At 35.3% G+C, this 17139-nt stretch overlaps 1 long non-coding RNA gene and 1 pseudogene across 1 annotated transcript; both read left to right on the top strand.

Moving 5' to 3' along the window:
* Positions 1–227: 227 nt before the first annotated feature.
* LOC116533779 lies at positions 228–1781 on the top strand (annotated as a pseudogene).
* Positions 1782–5723: 3942 nt separating this feature from the next.
* LOC116533868 lies at positions 5724–16554 on the top strand. The gene is made up of 3 exons (XR_004261480.1): positions 5724–6227; positions 14842–15033; positions 16182–16554. It is a non-coding gene; the product is annotated as an uncharacterized LOC116533868 (long non-coding RNA).
* Positions 16555–17139: the final 585 nt, after the last annotated feature.

Raw genomic sequence — 17139 nt, 5'->3', positions numbered from 1 at the left:
ATTATTCATGTAAACAGATAATTTCTGCCTTACTTATGATGATTAAAAGACAATACAGGCTAAATACCTCAAAGGAGTGAATATAATATTTTTGTGTAACACTTTTTGAGATGCAAAATACATTTTTGAAATTTATTAAATACCAAGTGAAGATATTATAAATGAAATGCAGAAATGTATGTGTATGTATCACATATGTGTACATAATTTTAAAGATATCTATCAGTATGCTTTTAGCAAGTATCATCGACTGTTCTATTTTATTTTTTATTATTTCCTTTAAATATTTCTGGTGCCAAGGCAAGAGGAGTCAAAGTCAGAGTGGTGGTCACGGCCCTGGAGATCAAGAAGGATGACAAGGACAAGAAAAAGAAATATGAAACTCTTGTACCAACTAGAGTGGAGAAAAAGAAGAAAACAGACCAGGTGCTGCCAGCAAACTGCCCCTGGCGACACCTCACACTCAGTGCTCGTTAAAATTATTGGAGTTAGAAAGAATTAAAGACTATCTTCTCAAGGAGGAAGAATTCATTAGAAATCAGGAACAAATAAAGTCTTTAGAAGAAAAGCAAGAGGAGGAAAGATAAAAAGTGGATGGTCTGAGGGGGACGCTAATGTCAATAGGAACCTTGGAAGAGATCATCTATGACAATCATGCCATCGTGTCTACATCTGTGGGCTCAGAACACTACATCAGCGTTCTTTCTTTTGTAGATAAGGATCTGCTGAAACCTGGCTTGGTCCTGTTCAACCACAAGGTGCATGCCATGATAGGAGCGCTGATGGATGACACAGATCCCCTGGTCGCAGTGATGAAGGTGGAAAAGGCCCCCAGGAGACCTATGCTGATAAAATGGGGGGAGGGCCGGACAACTGAATTCAGGAACTTAAGGAATCTGTAGAGCTTCTCTCACCCATCCTGAATCCTATGAAGAGATTGGTATAAAGCCTCTGAAGGGGGTCACTCTCTCTGGTCCACTGGACACAGGTAAAACCTTGTTAGCTAAAGCAGCAACAAACCAAACCTCAGCCTCTTTCTTGAGAATGGTTGGCTCTGAACATATTCAGAAGTACTTAGGTGATGGACTCAAACCCGTACAGGAATTATTTCTAGTTGCTGAAGAACATGCACCATTCATCATGTTTATTGATAAAATTGATGCCACTAGGACAAAAATATATAACTCGAATTCTGGTGGTGAGAGAGAAATTCAGTGAATCATGTTGGAACTGTTGAACCAGTTGGATGGATTTGATTCTAGGGGAGATGTGAAAGCTATCATGGCCACAAACCAAATAGAAACTTTGGATCTGCCATTTATCAGACCAGGCTGCATTGACAGAAAGATCAAGGTCCCTCTGCCTGATGAAAAGACTGAGAAGTACATCTTTCAGATTGACACAAGCAGGATCACTTTGGGCAATGATGTAACCCTGGGCTGCTTGATCATGGCTAAACATGATGTCTCTGGTGCTGACATCAAGGCAATCTGTACAAATGCTGGTCTGATGGCCGTAAGAGGACTTAGAATAAAAGTAACAAATGAAGACTCCAAAAAATCTAAAGAAAATGTTCTTTGTAAGAAACAGGAAGGTGATCTATCTCTAGTGAATCACTGCTGCCATCAGGAAATGGTTGGGAGATTTCCCATCTCCTGAAAGGGATGTGGTTGGGGGAGTTGCCGAGAGGAATCTGTGTTCCCCTTGATTTGTATTAGTGAAACATCCTTTGTGTCTTTTGGAGTAAGATGTGTAGGTGCCCAGTGGGTGGCGTTGGTCTGTTGGTCACTGTTAACCACTCTACTTCCCAAGAAAGTGTGCTCTTTCACACACAAAGAAGTCTGTATTTTCCAGCTGTTCTTCAATGAATTTGTAGTACTTTCTGTACAATTAAAGCATAGTTTAAGTAAAGTTTTTATGTATTTTAAAAATCCATCTATTTAAAAAGATTTACAACAAAATACCACTGCCTCTGACATACTTCCTCACCACAGCCTACTCCCAGGATACAATACAATTCAACCTTTAGTCTTCAATATTTGTATTGATTTATGTATGTAAAAGTAACACAACTATACTCTCTCTATAATTTTTAAGTGTGGATTCTTTGAAATATCATCATTATATAATGGTAAAATTTTTGAAATGAATACAGAATCTAACAATTATATATCTCTATATGTGTGTGCATAGTTCACTTCTTTAAATCTCAATATGAAAAATGTCATTATTACTTTACAATAAATACTTAAGATTTGCATAATTAAGACTATTAACTATTATTTGGACATAAAATATCTGTGACATATATACTTTACATACTTAGTTTTACTTGATGATAAAAATATACTTTGAATTTTTCTGCATCATTTCTACATACCTCTTATTAAATGTTTTCAAATGTGCTGACAAAATTACAGAATCTTAATACTTCTCAGCACATCAGGTAATCTATCACTTTCCTCTTATTATTTTTTCATTCTCTTCCTTCTTGTCCCTCACCCTACCTTATTCCCTCATCTTTTTCTTATACCTGGGGTACTATCATTCTGTTTCAATCTAGTCTCATTTCTCTCTAAGCTAGCAGGAATTCCAAGAGAGTCACTCATAGCCTTTTTAAAAGAGGTATTATGTCTGAAACTACTTTTATATTAACCTCATATTTTGATAGTTTGCTTATAGAAATTTATATTGAAATTGCTTGCTGTCAATGTTCCTTTGGTACCTAGCTTCCAAGGTTGAGTTGAGAATGCTGACATTGTCTTAGTCTGTTTTGTGCTTTTATAACGGAATACTACAGACTGGGTAATTTAGAAAGAACAGAAATTTCCGAGGTGGGTAGATCACGAGGTCAACATAGTGAAACCCCTGTCTGTACTAAAAATACAAAAATTAGCTGGGCATAGTGGCGTACGCCTGTAGTCCCAGCTACTCGGGAGGCTGAGGCAGGAGAATTGCTTGAACCCAGGAGGTGGAGGTTGTGGTGAGCCAAGATCCTGTCGTTGCATTCCAGCCTGGGTAACAAGAGCAAAACTTCATCTCAAAGAAAAGAAAGAACAGAGATTTATTTCTCAAAGTTCAGGAGGCAGAGGAGTCTAAGATCAAGGTGCCAGTATCTGAAGTCTGGTAAGGTTTAAGCCTCTGCTTCCACGATGGAATCTTGAACACTGCATCCTCTGGAAGGGAAACACTTTCTTCTTCACATGACAGAAGAGCAGAAGAGTGAGAATCAACTCCCTTAAGCCCTTTCTATAGTAGCATTAATCCATTCACAAGGGCAGAACCCCCACAACTTGAACACCTCCCATTAGGCCTAATTTCCCAATATGACTGCATTAGGGATTGAGTTTCCAACACATAAATTTTGAAGGACACATTCAGTCCATAGCAACTATAATTCAAATTCTTACACCTTTAACCCTCTTATGCATGGTCTGCTTTTTCTTTGTTAAGAGGGGGGTGAAAGTTTCATCATTCTCTGTATTTGATTCCTCTGTTTCCAGTACAATGCCTCACTCTTGTCATTCATTGCACCTGGTGTCAAGTATCCTATGATAAATTTATCCAGAAAAACAAATGTTTCTTCTCCTGTTTGAGTACACAGTGAGTTATCACCTGGATTCCGAGGATAAGGAGGGAAAAAATGAGATTTTAATGGACATGTTTTTAATCTTGTTCCTCATTCCTACTGAGGGAAACATTGTGGATTGCACCTAATATCATCAAACCCTCCTTCTGCTAGTGTTCTTTACATGACTTAGAATTCAGTGGAATTCCACGGTCTGTTCTCTAGATTCCTAAGTATGAAGCAGCAGTTATAGCATGATTACAAAATGCAATATGGGTAACTTCTAAATTTCAAAACTCCACAGCCACTTAGAAGTAATCTCTTTAGGGTTTCTGGTCTGTATTGCTCTTTTCATCTTTTGGAAGAGCCGGTCCAGAAGCTATCTATCAGCTCTTTCAATAGCTTTTTAAAAAAACTAATGTCCTATATTAAATCCTTTATTGCTTAAAATGCCTTATTCTGTAAATGGAACACTACTTGATCCCCCTACTCATTTATGTTTCAGAGAGTGGGTTTTTTCAGTTCTTAAACTCTTAGAGATCAGTGGTTTAAATCTGCATGTCTTATGTGGGTGCCTACCTCTTGTATATTCTTTGGCTTCACCTATTTTTCCTTTTATTTTCTTTGCATCTTCTAAAAATTTGTTGATATTATCTGCTGACTTCTCCCTATTTTTTCTATTTTTTGGGTTGATAACCTTTTTTATTTGTTAAGTATTTTCTAAGGGGAATAGGAGAGTTTGAGGAAAGATAAGAAATATACTTTTATTTTTAGTCTACAATTTTTAATAATGTTTATATATAATTGATTTGATAAGAAATCAAACAATTGGCCAGTCACGATGGCTCACGCCTGTAATGCCAGCACTTTGGGAGGCCTACGGGGGCAGATCATGAGGTCAAGAGATCAAGATCATTGGCCAACATGGTGAAACCCCATCTCTACTAAAAATACAAAAATTAGCTGGGCACAGTGGCACACACCTGTAATCCCAGCTACTTGGGAGGCTGAGGCAGGAAAATCCCTTGAACCTGGTAGGCGGAGGTTGCAGTGAGCCGAGAATGTGCCACTGCACTCCAGGCTGGTGACAGAGCAAGATTCCATCTCAAAAAAAAAAAAAGAAAGTTTGCTTCATATATATGAATTATATGCTGAATTTTGTGTTTCCTATGGCATTGCATTATAGCCAAACTAAAAAAAACTCAGTAGTCAAAGAGCTGGAAACATGAAAAAGAGTACTTAACAGATATAGAAAATAGTGACAAGTAGAGTCTAAATAGAAACAGTCGAACCTGGCACAGGAAAGGCTAAAATATGCAATGTTTCTGATATTTAATTTTGGGTTACCTTGTTGTACCATTTTTCTATGCCATATTGTGATATCCTTTCATGATAGTTTAAGGAATGAAGAAGAAAGCATAAGTCTATGAGTGGAATGAATTGGAGTAGAGATGAGTTGCCATATAAGGAATTAAAGGAGAGCAAACATTTTGAGGCAATAAAGGCAGGAGGGACATTTATGCTTACTCCTCTCCAGTTCATCACATATTAAGGAAACTAAGAAATGTTGGAAACGGAACTGGCTTGCCTAAGTAGTTGGAATGGTGATTTAAGCTATTTTGTTTGTATGATTTTAAAATTTCCAGTGACCCTAACATTGTTAAAACTAGTGTCTTTCAATGAAGTGACAAATTTAATTCTGGCATAAATTTCCACATCTGGGAAAGAGATTTTGGAGATTACGCTATCCAGCAATCTTTCATTTCGGAAAGATATATATCTAAACCACCCAAGTTTGTGGATCTCTATTCTTAACAATTAGATATGTGACAGTCTCCTTCAAGAGTTATTTATCATTCTGACAAGAATGATATTTTAAGACAAGAAGTCTATTTTAAGACTTTTTTTTCTGGTATGAGAAAATAATATTGTGTGGTAAGAATGGTTGTGGGCCTTGTATTCAACAAAACTGGATTCAAATTTTATCTGCTAGGGCCTGAGGCCATTTGTAAAGTTTGCTGAGCCTTCCTTAGTCTCACCACACATCCGTAAATTGGCAGTAATATCACCTACCTTGCATATATGTTGTGAGATGTAATTTAGGTTAAGAATATATTTCAAAGTATGGTATACAGCAAGATTCAATCAAAGCTTCTTTTTACTGTTATTTAAAATGTAATTGAAACTGCCTAAATTAAGTGGATGATTTGATAGTAAAGACTGTAATCCTAATATGTCCGTAGCCAACAAAGTGAGTTAAAGAGTGAAAACTATCTAGAAAGGGTGATTCTGTATAGTGTAAAAGTACATTGAACTGAAACAGAAAAGATATGAATTCTAGCCCCAGTTTTATGCAGTAAAACCAATTTTGTGCACCTCTACAGACAAGTTACCTCTCTGGGTAGAACCTATCTAGCCAGAGAGAGTAACAAAGAAACACAACAAGACAAAAACACACAGGAGATTTGGGTTACAACATCATTAATGTCCCTTCCTGTTCTAAGACATGAGTTTTACTTATTTTTAAAGGCTGACACCATATCAAAGAAAGTAAGGCTTTAGAGATAGCAGCAGAAGGTTCTGGGACCTCTTTCTTACATGAACAGCAGTCAAGTATATTTTTATAAGAGAAAAGATGACTCCAGGAACATAAATGCCTGTAAGTATATTGAATTTTCTTTCACTCTGCTTTCAAATAACAGTGGTCCCAGTTTAACAGTTGTATAGGTGTTTTTAGACAATTCATCTCTATCTCATTTTAATTAAACATGCACTCTCTCCAGTCTCCCCACTTGTAAAAATGCAGTTTGCAATTTGACAGGATGATATTATAGTATTGAGCAATATGTGAATTGGTTTAAAAGTAACCAGAGTTGAAGCACACATCAATCACCACAAGTGCAAACGCAGGTCACTAAAGCTGTCAATTTCAATCAGCTCTGTAATTAAATACATCACCAATATGGATTTTGTGTAAGAATGTCACTTGCTCTTCAGATGTCTGCTATGAGGACAAATCACACATCAGTGTCTCCGCACAGGCATTCTAAATATAATATTTTTAAAAGCAGAACGTCTTCATCCATCGTTCTATGATTTGTTAAATAAAAATACATTTATTAATGTGTAGTCTAAAAGCTATGTTTTAAAATATATATTTAAACTGCTTTCTGTTTAAAATGTTGCAATATCTTAGTTGGCATTTTAAACTTATCTTTAACACCTTTAGTGGCATTTGTTATGAAATAAATAGATAATGAATAATAATCACCTTTTAAAATGAACAATTTGTAATTATGGAACATTTGTAATTAGAGAGTCTTTATTATATGTTCAAAAAGCAGAAAATGCTTTTGGTTATGAAGAAATAAATTATTCATTTCTATTTCAGCATGAGAACAAAACTATTTCACATTTAGAAAAATCTTTTTTTAATAGCTATAAAGTGTCATCCCCTTCTATTACACTTGGCACTACATGGGAAAAGACTGCAACAAAGCCGTATTACCAAATATATATTGTCTGCCATTTGATTTAATCTTCAAATAAGCTCCAGGAAGCAGGTCCCTGGACAGTTAATCTTTAGTTTTGTAGCCCATGCACATTTTCAATAAGGTTACTGGGGAATTAGGCCCAGTAGGGAGAGGAAAAGCATATTGCCTTATTCCACAGGCAGCTGTTGTGAGCTCTGTTAGCAAATTACAACTTCCCTAATTATGAAATACTTTATTAGAAGAATCTCTATCATTATATCAGTGCTTGTCAAAGAAAGTCATTATAAATCTTTGGCATAATCAACCATTTTTTAAACTAATTTTTTAAATTTATGATGAACACATAATAATAGTACATATTTATGCGGTACAATGTGAGATTTCAGTGTATGTGTACATAGTAAAATGATCAAATCAGGTTAATTACCATATCCATCCCTTTAAAGATGTATCAATTTTTAGTGGTGACAATATTAAAAATCTTCTAGCTGTCTTGAAATATACACTATATTGTTATTAGCTGTAGTCATCCTACTGTATAATAGAACACCAAAATATATTCTTCCTATAAAAATGGGCAGAAGACCTGAATAGACATTTCTCAAAGGAAGACATGCAGATGACCAACAGATACCCGAAGGAAATGCTCAACATCACTAATCATCATAGAAATGCAAATCGAAATCAGAACATCACCTCACCCCAGTTGGATTGGCTATTATCAAAAAGACAAAAAATTAAAAATGCTGATAAAGATGTGGAGAAAAGGAAACTCTTTTGCACTGTCGGTTGAAATGTAAATTAGTACAGCCATTATGAGAAACAGTAGGAAGATTCCTCAAAAAATTAAAAATAGAACTACCATATGATCCAGCAATCTCATTACTGGGTATACATCCAAAGGAAATGAAATCAGTGTGTGAAAGAGACATCTGCACACCCATGTTTATTGCAGCACTATTCACAACAGCCACGATATGGAATCAACCTAAATGCCTATCGACAGATGAATGGATAAAGAAAATGTGATATGGATACAGCAAACCAAAAAGTGTCTGAGGTTTATTTTGCCAAGGTTAAGGACCATGGCCTGCAACACAACCTCAGGAGGTCTTGGGAACACGTGCCCAAGATGGTTGGGTTACAGCTTAATTTTATACATTTTAGGAAAACAGAAGTTACAGTCAAAGACATAAATCGATACATGTAAGGTATACAATTGTTTGGTCTAGAAAGGCAAGGCACCTGGAAATGGGGCCTTCCAGGTCATAGGTGGATTCAAAAAGTTCCTGATTGGAAATTGACTGATAGAGTTAAGCACTGCTTGAAGAGTTAAAGTCAGCCTGAGTTAAGGTAAGATCCGCAGTGGGGCATAGGGTGTAGAAGCTAAGGTGGTTATCATGCAGAGGCAGCCTCTAGGTAGCAGGCTTCAGAGAGGTTAGATCTGAAAGTCTCTTTTTATACCTTAAAAGGTGTCAGACGATATGGAAAAGATCCAGTAAGGGATGAAGATTCTCCACAAAATGTAAATTTCCCCCACAAGAGACAGCTTTGCAAGGACATTTCAAAACATATCAAAGAAATATATTTTGGGTTAAAATACATTGATTTCCTTCAGGGCTCACTATCTGACATGTGATGCTATACCAGAGTCTGACCGGAATTTGGTATCTTATTGCTACAAATATTTTGTTTGGTCAGTCTTAAGATCTCCATTTTAATGTTAATGCTGGTTAATTGTGTCTAATTTCCAAACGGAGTAGGACATAATGAGGCACGTCCAATCCCTACCGCTTCCCCTCACAGCCCAGTTTTTCAGGTATCTTTGGAGATGGATACCCTTGGCAGAGAGGGGGATCCATTCAGTTGCTTGGGGGCTTAAAATTTTACTTTTGGTTTACCACACACACACACACACACATGCACACACACTAGAAAAGTCAGATATAATACCAAATAAAATCCCATGATTTGCAACAATATGCATAAAGTTGGAGGACATTGTGTTAAGTGAAATAAACCAGGCACAGAAAATGAAATCTCATCGTCTCACTCCTGTGAAATATTTAGAGAGCAGAATATAGCGGTCATTGGAAGCTGGGAAGGGTAGGCAGGAGAAGGCAACAAAGAATTGGTCAACGGGTTCAAGAATATTTGTCTAAACTTCCCCTGGCTAATACTATATCCCATATAATGTTTGTCATCATAGGTATTATCATAAAACTAAGCCCAGCTATATAACTTGAAACCTTAAAGAGCAGATACAACAATTAATGCCTTAATAACAATAATGATGATCAAAATAAAACACTTAGGGAATAGATATGTTAGTTAGCCTGATTTCATCATCCGCAATGTATAATACATGTTTTCAAACATCACAAATGTATATCAATTAAAAATAAAATCATACTTAAAAAAACTTGGGAAAAGGTGTTGCATAAATAAAAAGTGATAGCAACTGTTCATTTTGGATTGTGTTACCTTCATTAATGATGCATGCCCAGAATTTTTCAAGTATTATTTAGATTTTCTTATTTTAAAAATTGACCTCAAAACCCAACAAATTGTTTGATAAACTTAATACATGAATCATCTAAAAAAAATCATAAAATGAAATATCACTCTGAATGCCATCTTGAAAAAGAAAATTAAATAGACAGAGCAACATAAACCAGGGAGACGTTAGCCAGAAATTGCTGACTCGAGATTTTTTGGGGATTTTCTTTTCTGTGTTTCCTTGTGGTCAGCAGTAGCATGCAATTAACTCAGGAGCAATTTTCGGTGAATTATTGTACATACTCTGTTTGATTTGGGGCAATCTTTATAAACTAAGATCTGCTTATATAACTCTCCAAGTTGATTTCAGACAGCTCTTAAACAGCACAAGAATGCTCTCATTTATTTGTTTTAGTGCCTCAGATCTTCATCTTTAGCTTTATCTATTGTTCTTAAAAAGCCTGAGGACCAAGGAATCCTTTTTTTTAAAATAATCAAATACTACATAAAAGGGAGAAAACATAAAATTAAGTTTTAAAAATAGGAAAAAAAAGTGAAACCAATCAAAATTTGCACTGGCTCTTATAGGCCTGTTGGTTCTGAGAAGGATTTTTTTACTTCCCTTCTGAAACTAAAATACAGCCACTTCCCCAATGCTCTCTTGTGAGCTTTCTCTATGTTTTTAATTAAATGCTTCTAACACAATCCCAGCTGCTATTATAATTAGATTACCAATTTCCTCAAGTCTTCTGTTTCATAATTTTCAACATTATACACAACAACGTTCATCCCATCCTCTACTTCACAGAAAAGCAAACAAGTAAACAATAAAGTTTGACAGGAAGAAAAGTTTATACTTTTCTACAAGGAATCATTCATGATCCCTTTCAGTTTTCACGGAAGAATTCACTATCTCATGTCTGAAAGTTTACATTTCTCCTTTGACTGTACCCAATCATATAAATAGCTCACTTACTCTTGCACTATATTTTTGTTTCTTCCTCTTATCTCATTCTTTTTCTTTTTCATGCAAAGAATGTCTAGTTTCTTCCTTATTTAAACTTAAAATTTCCTCTCAACCCTATCTTAGCCCCACATTTAATTTCTCCTTTCTTAATAAATACAATATAGTTCCTAGTGGTGTACGCATGTGCAATACACATCTTTATCTCTCATTCTTTACTTCCTATAGAGTAGCTTCTGCCACTCTCCTTCTTTCGTCAGACAGTAATCAATTTCTGGTGATAAAAGTCAATGGTAACTTTTAGGTAATATATTACCTAACGATATATTACTTAACGCTTTCATTTGATATTATTGACTTTTCTCTGCCTTCTCAGAAGTAACTCTCCTTCCCTTGTAGTAAGACATTTTCAGGTTACCCATCTGTTGAGTAGTAGTGACCCTAGGCTTTGGTCTCATTCTCTTACTCATGGGTACCTGGATCACTACGAATTCTATCTATTTACTTCACTTCTGAGGTACCATCAAGTTCATTTTGGATGTTCTATTTTATTTCCATACTCTTTCCCCAATTGGCTGCCCCCCAGTTTAATATTTTCTAGTTTTAAAGAAAGGTCACTAAATTGCCTGTGAGAGGATTGTGACAGTCAAACTTGATTTTTTATTTTTCTTATCTCCTGAAATTAATTATACACATCCTGTAAGTCCTACATTTTAGCATCTTCCAAGGTGGCTTCCTCTTCTCAAGATCCATGTGTGATGCCTTCATTCATTTTTCATAATTATGGTATCATTATTCCAACCCTCTCAATATTTTTCTTACTCTCCCATTTATTCATTTTTAGCCATTTCTCACACTTCTGAGACAGTGATCTTTATGTATATTTACAAATTTCAAATCTAAGTAAGGCCTTCTTTTACAAATAATCTTTCATTGACTTTTGTCTACCTTCGATAAAATAATGATTGCCCCTCTTTTTCTCTAAACCTGAATTTTTCTATTAATCCTCAAACATTCTAAATTCTATCAGTATTATTTATGTTACTCCAATAATACCATACTTGGTAATATGTTTCCTGATGTTTATCATTTAGCTCAGTCGTTAAGAAGAAGGTTGAGATTTATTAAAATACTCCCTCCCCCATTCATCTCTCTCTGTTTGTCATCTCCATCTGTTTCTTTCTCTCTTTTTTGTCTCAGTTTATCCAGATCCCACACCAAACTCAAGATTGTTGAAATAAGTTTTTACTTCATGTGGTGTCTGTACATCAACACCATCCTTTCAATTTTCAGTTAATTCTGTATTTTCTAACGAATTTCTTTTCCTTTCCATTAGAGACTGCTAGTTCCTTTAAAGTTGAGGTCTTCAATCTTGGCTGTTCACTGCAAGCACACCTTCTGGCACAAAATAAGCATTTATTAAATGATTGGTGAAATAAATAAACAAATGACCTTAGCTGCTGAACCCCTAAATAATCAATAATACACAGAAAAATATCTGTTGTCATTTAAAGAAAGACACACATCTTTATAGAATATCAGAGTGGTTCTGCAATGCTTAATTCTCAAATGGGACTAGAAAGAATATAAAGGAGTTTCTGAGTGATACAACCATTTATTTAAAGTTATAAGGGGGTGTTTTCTACAGAATAATTTATAATTAAATTATGTCAATTACTCCGAGATATAAACCGTGACTTCTACATTATTCCTTATTCTTTGGGAGCAATTAAGTGTTCTGGTTAATGGTGAGGCTCTGATGTCAGACAGCCTGAGATTCAAATCTCATCTCTGCAGCTTACTAGCTGTGTGATTTGGACAATATATTTAATCTCTCTGGACTTCAATCTTATATCTGTAATCTGGAAACATGCTGTTCACCTTTAAAGATTAAATGAGATAATATATACTCAGTACTTAGGATAATTCCTGGTATAAAATTAGACCTCAATATACAGTAGGAATGGATTTCACCTCTCAGTTGCAAGTGTATAATGTGCCTCATTTATATCTGCTAAGATAAGTTTTCTCTGAGCTACTGTTTAACCAGTTAACAAACACTTTCAATTCAGATGTTCTTTCTCTTTCTTTCTCTCTTTCTTTCTTTCATTTCTTTCCTTCTCTCTCTCTTCTTTCTTTTTTTTTTTTTTTTTTTTTTGAGACAGAGTCTCACTTGGTAGCCCAGTCTGGAGTACAGTGGTGTGATCCTGACTCACTCCAACCTCCACCTCCCAGGTCCCAGTTCAAGCAATTCTCCTGCCTCAGCTTCCCAAGTGACTGGGATTACAGGCCACGCCACCATGACAGCTAATTTTTGTATTTTTAGTAAAGACAGTGTTTCATCATGTTGGCCAGGCTGGTCTTGAACTCCTGACCTTGTGATCCACCCACATCAGTCTCCCAAATTGCTGGGATTACAGGCATGAGCCACCATGACTGAACTAATTCAGATGTTTTCTAGGGAGGCTTAACCCACCATAAGTTAGTGCAAGATCTTTGAGGGTCATGGACTTTCTAGAATATTTAAGGTAGAGCTCTCCAGCTGTCATTTCACACTGGGCACTGCTGATGCTCTTGTTTTTCCAATTTCTGTGTGATCCACCTGCCTTGGTCTCCTAAAGTGCTGGGATTACAGGCTTGAGCCACTGTACCCGGCCATGCTTTTAAGGTTCTATATTTCCAGGGCAATTACAGGCTGCCTGGCTATGTATTAAAATGATTAAAATTAGTTCTTACAAAACTATTTTTTCTAAATAATAGAAAATTGATAGCATGTGTTCTTATTAATGCCATTAATAATAATAAAACAAATAGTATCCAAATCTGCTTGTCTTGAGAATATGCACAGATATCAAATTAAAACTGGATCTCTAGTGTAAAAACAAATTTTATAGCTAATATGTTCAAGGCAGATATGGCAGGATTACTTTTTAATTCATCCATCTATTTTCCAGTTTCTTATAATAATATAATAGCTACTATTATAAGATTAGTTGCTTCACGGCAACTAATTAAACTTTAGAAGTGGTTTCAATCATTTGGTAAAATACCATACAACAACAATAACTACTTGTCACTACAAAGTATAATATATGGCAAAATTGAAATTAAATTGTACATTATATGATGGAAATCAGCATACGATAGGTACAACATTTAAATTTTTTTTGTTAATAAATTGCTTATATTTCTTATATAGGTATATATAAGAAATACATATGTAGAAGGATAAATATGTAGATGATATATGTATATATGTAGATGGATAAATATGTATACATCTAAAAATATCTCATAGGTGCCAATAGAATAATATACTGAGATTCCATAATATTTAAAAATAAACATAAAATTAATAATTGTTTAAAATAAATCTGAGACCTTACATGCCAAGTACAACTAAAAATATTGTATTATTTTGTATCCTAACAATGACAAATAAATTCAGTATGATCATGACAGTGTTTTTTTAATTAAGGCAAAAAATTAAAAATCATGGACACTGAATAATAGATCTGTTATCATTTATGAGTTTTTAAATTAATTTAAAAATCTGTAAGAAAATAGGTTTGAAAACTTTGCAAATTCTTAGAACACAATTACAAGGTACCAGATTAGAAGATTTCAGGGACAGTTTTATATTCTGTTGTGAATTTAGAATGAATCTTATTAAAATATTATTTATAGATAAAATATAATGGCTTGTTTGAAAAAAGTAATTCTTTCCTTCTAAAGGTCTATGTTCCCTTGCGAGTTACTGGCTGGCCATCTGTAGATTAAAATGATCAAGTAGGCTACTGGGACAAGAAGAAGGCCTTGGGCAACCACTCACCTTACAATGTAAAACCTGCTCCTACAAAATTAAACACAGAATGAGTTGCATTTAACTCTGCTCACTTTTGCTTTGTTTCTTCTATCCTGTCTATTTGAAACTCAAGAAGCAATACTGTATTGAAGCATTAAGGTTGATTTCATTTGTGATTTGAAGAATATCCATATCACAGATTATTAAATTAATGGCAATCTAACCTTGAAAGCACCTCTATCCGCTGTAAGAGCAACACTTCATCACCTGTTTTGATTCGTTAATGTATCATTTAACTTGGTACGACACATGTTCAGCAGTTATAATTACATTATGGTCTTCCTATTACATCAGCTCTGCTCCAAGTTTCTGTCACCACTAGTCCAATTTTCAACATAGCGCAATCCACTGCACTCTTTCCTTATTAGTGTCATCTTTAATGTAGCAGAGAGGCTGAACCATTACTTGGCACTGAGAGTTTAACAGCAATTAACCCCTGCTCTATCCCCAGGGAGAAGTACATCAGCAACTTGCCAAAACACTGTAAACAAGCTGGTCAAGATCAATGTGTAACCAAGCTAGCTGCTGAGCACCTATTGTATTAATTTAGGACTGATATATAGAGATAAAAGGAGGAAATTGTTTGCATGAAATTAACCGGAGTCACTGCTCTACCCTAAATTGGAAATCTTTCTTCCCAGAGGTAGATACAGGACTTTTTTTAAAAGTAAAAGAAAACCATCATTTTAGTTAGCAAATATGCTGAATATTTATTCAGCTTTATTGCCATAAGAAAATAATTATTGAATTATTTCACCAGATGTTTTATAAAGATGGAAAATAAAATGCATAAACAATGTATTCACGGAATGTAAAGGTCAACTTCCGATAGCAAATAACAAAACAAACTCTAGTTTGAGATATTTGTTAGTTGTTCTAATTTGCAATTGACTAGCAATGGAAGCCACACATGGTCACCTATAAATTTCAGCATTAGAAAATTCTCAGCAAGATGAAGTCAGTAGTTCCGAGAGTTGATGCTGCAAAGTTTAAAAGCATGCAGAGACAGTACTGAGAGCAGAATGTGTGCTCTGATGCTTTCCAGACACATTCTGTCTTAATTTGTAACTGCAGAAAGCCTCGGTACAAAGCTGGATACTTCGATACGGCCCGCTATGCAAAGTGGAAGGAGCATAATGTAGAGAGGATGAGCAGCTGCTATAGATATAAGGAATATAAAACTATTTGGGGATCAAATCTGGACCTAGGCCAAAGATTTAGCTTGCTATCTCATTTGAAATGAGAAAGAGAGAAAAAGAGAGAGAGAGGAAAGAAAGAGAGGAATGGAAGGAAGGAAGGAAGGAAGGAAGGAAGGAAGGAAGAGAGAGAGGAAGGAAGGAAGGAGGAAGGAAGGAAGGAAGGAAGAAGGGAGGGAGGGAGGGAGGGAGGAAGGAAAGAAAGAAGGAAGGAGGGAGGGAGGTGGGGAGGTGAGGAGGTGGGGAGGAAGGGGAAGGAGGAAGGGAGGGAAGGGAGAAGGCTATACTTTAATAAGCCCAATTATGTTCTTGAGTTGTTATCTGAGTCTCATTAATTTGCTTAGACTATATATTTTAATGTTACCATCCCAAGATTAACACCACACACCACCACCTGCAATATAATAACAACTGCACTTCATGCTGAGTGATAGCATGAACTTTACTTTGGAGTAAACAATACGCTCTTGTAGATATAAAATTTCCTTTGTATGCAAGTGCTTATTTATTAGTTTCTCTGCATTGCTTGCATTTCCGTATTTCTTTGCAGCCTTTTGTGTAATCATCTTACTGCTGTTCTTTTTTATTTGAATAGAATCATGCTTCTCTAGATCTTGATTCAGGAAACATCCGAGAAACAGGTAAAAGTATAGATTGTTTAATCTGGGGTAGGGTATGTTTTAGTATTAATTTTACAAGTTAAAATCCAAATTTCCTTCAGAACATGGACCTAACAGAGAAGAAGATTGGTGGAAGTTAGTTCACAGTGCGTAATGACTGGCTTTCTATTGCCAGACAATGTGTATAATTTTATTCTAAATTGGAGTACAATGATACAGATAGAAATCAAATCAAGGAAATCTCCTTTTTAAACTGCTTAAATAATTTCTTAGATGCATGCTAATTTTTTAACATGCATTCAATTCTATCTCATCTCCTTCAATTTCTTAGCTGCTTTTGGTACAACTGACTACTCCTTCACTGAAATGTTTTACACTTGGTCTCCTACATATCACACTTCTAGATCACCTTCTGTGTTTTTGGTTTCTCCTTTAGCCTTGTTTGCTGGATTTTTCTCATTTTTCCTCCCCTCTGTATTTAAGTGTCCCCAAGGTTCAGTCCTGGAATGCTTTCTACCATCTCTGCCAGTGATTTTATCTAGTCATAGCCTCTTACATGTCACAAGCAAGACTGATAACTCATATACTTATTTCTCTGGTTACCACTCCTCCCTTGAGATCCACATTTGCATATCCAACTTCCTCCTCTGCTTCTCCAGGGGATGGATGTATAATATGCACCTCAAACTCAACAAAGCCCAAACAGAACTTGTGTGTCCCCTAGAAATAAAAGAACTTAAACATCATTTTATTTTATTTTCTTATCCTTAGTTGTCACCAAAAATACATTAACCATTCCTATCAGTTATAGTCAAAATAAACCCTGACTCTAATTCTTATTTTCTTTACTATAAAGAAAAATAAAACAGGGTAAAAATATAGGGAATTTGGGGTGGAACTAATAATCTTAAGTGTTTTCTTCAGTGAAAACTA

The sequence above is a fragment of the Sapajus apella genome, unplaced genomic scaffold (genome assembly GCF_009761245.1).
Source record: "Sapajus apella isolate SASKATOON/1434 unplaced genomic scaffold, GSC_monkey_1.0 scaffold84, whole genome shotgun sequence".
NCBI classification, from domain to species: Eukaryota; Metazoa; Chordata; class Mammalia; order Primates; family Cebidae; genus Sapajus; species Sapajus apella.
Note: the sequence above shows the minus strand (reverse complement) of the source record. Positions and strands in the feature narration are given on the sequence as shown.